Here is a 5608-nt window from a genome sequence, read left to right as displayed (position 1 = left end):
TAACAACTTCTCTCACTTCTCTCATGTGCTGTCACTTGGACCACCTCCCTCTAACTGCCACAACCTCTTCCACTTTCCACGGGCCACTCCAACAAACCTACACTTGGGCATTTATCCTCAGCAATTGAGCTTCTCTTTCTCAATAAAATGGGCTCATTGACTGTGATTGATTCAAAACATGATGGACCGTATAGACTGCACCTTGGGCTTTGTTCATAGACTAGGCCTATAAAGCCCATAATATTTTTAGTGCCAACAATTATATAACAAAATTAAAGTGAAAAATAAAAATATCACGGAATGCATAAAGAACACATATCTATACAATAGTGTAAAAAGACAAGAATAGATTTAAAACAAAAATATCATTTATTAGACACTTAAGACTGTAAGCATGTGGTAAAACAAAGAAATAAGGCAAGAATAGATTTAAAACAAAAAATCATTGATTAAACACTTACTGTAAGTATGTGGTAAAAGAAAGAAATAATTAAAAAAAGGCAGAAATGCTGAACAGTTGGGGTTCGGATTCGAACTTGGTGTACTCGGTATTGGGCAATAAAAGACCGCATAGATTGCCATTGGACCAAGAAGGAAAAGAAGGCATAAATTGTATAAACTATGTATAGTACTAACTTGTTTTCCAAATCCAGGGTGCCTGGCCCCCCTGGTCCCCACATGGCTCTGCCCCTGATAGAGAGAGAAGAGAGGGACATGAGTTTAAAGAGAGAAATGAGAGAGGCATGAGATAAGAGATGATATAAAGTGTATTAGAGTTATATTATATTTAAGGGCATTTTTGTCCTTTAAAAAGTCAAGACTTATTGCTATAATATGATTGGCCTTGAACTTAATGATATATTGTTTTTAACTCAAGGATCTCAGTAAATTTCTCTATTAATAATTAGTGACATTAGGTGTTAGTGGTTGATTATATTCCACTTATATAGTGCTCTAGAAAGAAGGTGAAAATGACAGTCCTCTTGTCTTTCAACTTGTGTTTGAAAATGAACAGTTAAAACCATATATTGCTAAAACTAGTATATTAATTAATTATTCAAAAACAAAATGACAAACAACCAAGTGACATAATTGGCATATATATAACTGTCATTTTATAATAATTATTACTTTATTTGTACCACAGAGAGAGAGAGAGAGTTGTTAGTTAATTAATTAATAAGGCTTTCTTGTCATGCATGACTAATCTTTTTTCCCTTGATTGACATTACATCATTAATACTGCTATTTTAACCAAATCGAGACACCACAGTTTTCTTCCTTTACATAGCTAGCTTTCATATAAAGGAAAGTAATCAATTTTACATCCACATTTGGATTTATATATATCGTCAATAAATCCAAAATTGGAAGTCTCTCTCACGATCTATAATGGGCAACAATTGATAATTACTTCATATAAAGTAATCAACTTTATGTTAATTCTTGCTTTTCTTGCAATGAAAAAACCCCTAATTTATTGAATGGTTTTCTATTCTCTCAAAAGAAAAGACAATAAAGTAACGGGAAAGACAATAAGGTAATGAGTTTGTAGGGTTCAGTCACTAGGGATGGTTAGGGTCGGATGTAAAAAATTACAACAGGGCTCACTATAGTGGTGATCTAGGACCACAAATCATCAAAAAAATAATTTAAAACAATCGTGAACATGTTTAGATCGGGTTTACGAGTTCAACTATATATTTTTGTTTCAAATAAAAATAAAATTAAAAATGAAAAAGACTTGAAAGTTTTGAATCGTCGAATATAAATCTGAAACATTTTATGTCTCTCTTACAATGAATTTGATTTTTGTTTGATAAAAAAAATATAATGATACTCGTAAATCGAATCAAACATATTCATTTTTTTAAAGAAAGTATATAAATTTTGGAGCCCTTAAGCCACTACAGCGGTGCGTGTCATACTTTTTTACAGCACACCCCGGACAGCATCACGTGTGGTAAAGTCATAAACCACTCTCTCAATGCGTGTTTGACTTCCACAATTACTATTAAATTGACAGCGGAAAAAAGCAATTTTAATTTTGTTGGAGTCATAATGCAATATTAGCAGCCCACGTTTAAATTAAACCTCCTTTGCATCCAGAAAATTAATTAAAAAGAAACAAATTAATTTTCATAAGCAGAGAGAGTCAATCTACCTTTCATTACACAAGAATCTTCCAGATGAAACTAAAAAAAAAATAGTTAATTAATCACCATGATCACCTCGCTCAAATTCGCTATTTTATGCGAAGACTAATGTTGAATTTTGGTAAAAAAATATAGTGTTAAAGGACATCCAGAAATCTGACAAATGAGTACGTGTCCAGACAACTAGATTTGCTGTCCGGACAGCTCAAGGAGCTGTATGGACAACTAGCGGACTGCAGCAGTACGTGAAGGTGTTTAATGCTACGGAAGAGTCCCGGTTAGAACGAAACTTGTTTTCCAAGTTAATCTCTTGTTAGGAACGTGGTTTATACCAAACTTATAATTGGAAATATCTTTGGGAGGGACTCATAGGTAGAATTGGACTTGGAGATTTTGTACTACTATAAATACTAGTGGTTTACTAGTTTTTTTTTAATGGAGAGAAATCAAAGAGCTGTGTGCATTGAGAGAGAGCAAAGGGAGATAACTTTGTGATGTATCTCTTTGGTTTCTGCCTAGGTTTCTTGGTTAGAGATTTAAGACGTAGGGTGTTAAAGATATAGGCTAGATTGGGGCTTATGATAATTTCTTGGGCTCTTGGGTATTATTGGGTTTCTTGGTGAGAGAAAATTATCGGTATGTGGTTGTAGAAATTTTCTACATAGTAAAGTTTTCTCATGGTTGTCTTTTGACAACACTAGTGGTTTTTTTCGCCGGTTTAGAGTTTTCCACATAAATCTTGTGTTTGTTGATTGTTTTATCTCAAGTTCAATTTATCTTTGGTTTGTTAATAGTTCTGAAGGAATGATCCTGCGGAGATAATTCCCAACAATTGGTATCGAAACTTCAGGATTCAATTTCTTAGGCGGTTAAGGTTTCCTTGAGGCAGAACTGTCAAGTGTTGACATCGAGAAGTTTTGTAATACCCCGAACTTCTTTTAGAAATTAGGTAGGACCAACATGTATTGAGTATATATATATATATATATATATATATATATATATATATATATATATATAATCATTAGAAATTAATACCGAGTGATTTGGGGGTGTACGACTGGTTTTAAAACTGAAAATTTTGACTACAGAGGTAACTGTCCGGACAGCTTTTAAAAGCCATCCGGAAAGCCATAGAGGAACTCGAAACAGAGTGATTTCGGGCATCTCTAAAATCAACACGCGAGAATTTGTTTTAAAACATCCATTTCGTAATTTCTTTCAAAATACCCGACCTAAACAAACCCTAAACCCTATTTTCTCTCAAATTTCCTCCCTCCCATCAATCTAAAATCATCAACCAAGGTAAGATTGTCCTCTTTCAAGTTGGATTCATGACTTCTCTCTCTAGCTTACATATTCTTAAATTCCTCTCTTTGTTCTAATCTTTCAAGGTTTGAACCCAAACTCAAATCCATGAGTTCCTACATCATTTGAGGCCTAAAGGAAGCTTGAATCTCTTCCTTCTACTTGTTTCTACAACCTTGGTAAGTTTCTTAAACCTAAAAGCTAGTATTTAGAGATTTGGTGATTTGGGATTCTAGGGTTTTATGAGTTTTGTATATTTGGGGGAAAATCTTTAAATTAGATGAAATTAGTGATTTAATTGGTTGATTTTGACTTGTTTATGGTTGTATTGTTAGATTCTATTGTTGATTGGAGTAGCAAGCTTGAGTAGGTGAAGTTCAAGAACTTGGAAAGTTTGGGTAAGAGAAGGTAATGGGTTTTTGATTTATTGGATTAATTTGTGTTAGATATGTGAAATTGAAGTTGTTTGTATATTTATTGGAGGATGGGCTTACCGAATAATGGGTTGGTTGAGGCCGGGAAAAATTCAAGGTTGAGTATTGGTTTACATAGCTAATTTTTGGAGTACGAGGTAGGGAAATTCCACCCTTTGCTATTCTCTTTGAATATGTCTTCCTATTGAGAACATTTATCCTTCCCCATTGTTCATTATGATGCGTTCTCGCCTTAATTGTGCCTAAGGGAGAATAACCCCACTTTGTGTCTTCTTCGTGGTATGATTTGAGTTATATTGCATACCCTACTTGTTCAATCTTCCATTGAGCATGAACTATTCTTGAACATGCATCATGTAGTATATATATTTATATGTAGATTGTATGTATACCCTATTGCATAACCATGTTAGACATGCTTTGTAATTGCATAGTAGATGTCGGGTATGGACCCATATATCCCCTAGTTGTGTTAAATGTGAAATGTGGAATGCCGTTGGGCTGTTCAGGGTTCCTATAAGTACAGGAATACCGGTGGGCAGAGTCAGGATTCCATAAGGGTTCGAAACACCATATGATGATGCCGTTGGGTTGTTCAGGGTCCCGATATGTATAGGGATGCCGGTGGGCCAAGTTAGGATCTCGTATGGTGTGATTTTTTACTTGTGTTTGGTGTACATGATGTTAGCTATCATATTGTTGCATTTGTGCCTTTCTTCAATATTTCAGCTTTATGTTATTCACTTACTCTTTATTATTCCCTACTGGGCCTTTCGCTCATCCTTTTCTTTCTCCTATTCCCTCCTCACAGGTGAGCCTAGTTCCGGTACCAGGGTCGCGGATCAGGAGGAGGGTGCGTGACATGGATGGACCCTTGGAGAGTGATAGGACTAGATAGTTCTAAACTTTGATTATATTATTACTATTTTATCGTATCTATATTTCATAGTTGAGACATTGTGTGATATCCCTATTCGATGGTGGGATGGACGGTAGGGAGGGTACTCCATGTGATCGGGACTCTCGAACCGGGTTTGTGGACTTTGTGTCCCGACGACTTCTTATGTTTGCTGGATTGTTATTTGCGTGGATGTTGATTATATATGTGGTTGTGTGGAGAAGTTATGTATGACTGTTAGGTGGCCTGAGGCCCTGCTTAGAATTGAGAATTTAACTGTGATATGAATTGTTAGATGGCCGGATGCCCTCCTAGGTTGTGAATATATTTGTGATTTTGCTACGTGTTTACTCTAGGTTGGCATCCTCCGTATTATGGGGAGGTGCTGTCGAAATTTTTGGTGGTATAATGATTGAATTTATTATGGTTTGATTTAGACGGTACCAAAAAGTAACGCATTTCGGGTCAGGGCGTTACAAGTTTGATGGGAGATGGATCAATTTTGGGTTGTGGCAAGTTCAAGTCAAAGTTGTGAAAATTCATCTGGGTTACACAAGGGCTAGAGTGTGAAGCATCGAGGTGAGCTATGACATACTGGACATGGGGAGGTGCATCGTCGTTGTGGTGTACCGAAAAGTGTGCTGGTGTGTCGTATATGCTAAAGAGGTGAAATTCATGCATGGGTGGTAAAACTCAAAGAGGAGAAGTTGGTCAAAGGTGATGTGGATGTTATCAGGTAGAGTTTTTGGTGGTGGAGTTATCACCCGAAGGAGCTCTTGAGGGGTAGCTGAAGTTGTCATCGGGGCATAAGG

The sequence above is a fragment of the Tripterygium wilfordii genome, chromosome 23 (assembly GCF_013401445.1).
Source record: "Tripterygium wilfordii isolate XIE 37 chromosome 23, ASM1340144v1, whole genome shotgun sequence".
Lineage (NCBI taxonomy): Eukaryota > Viridiplantae > Streptophyta > Magnoliopsida > Celastrales > Celastraceae > Tripterygium > Tripterygium wilfordii.
This window is presented reverse-complemented; position numbering follows the sequence as displayed.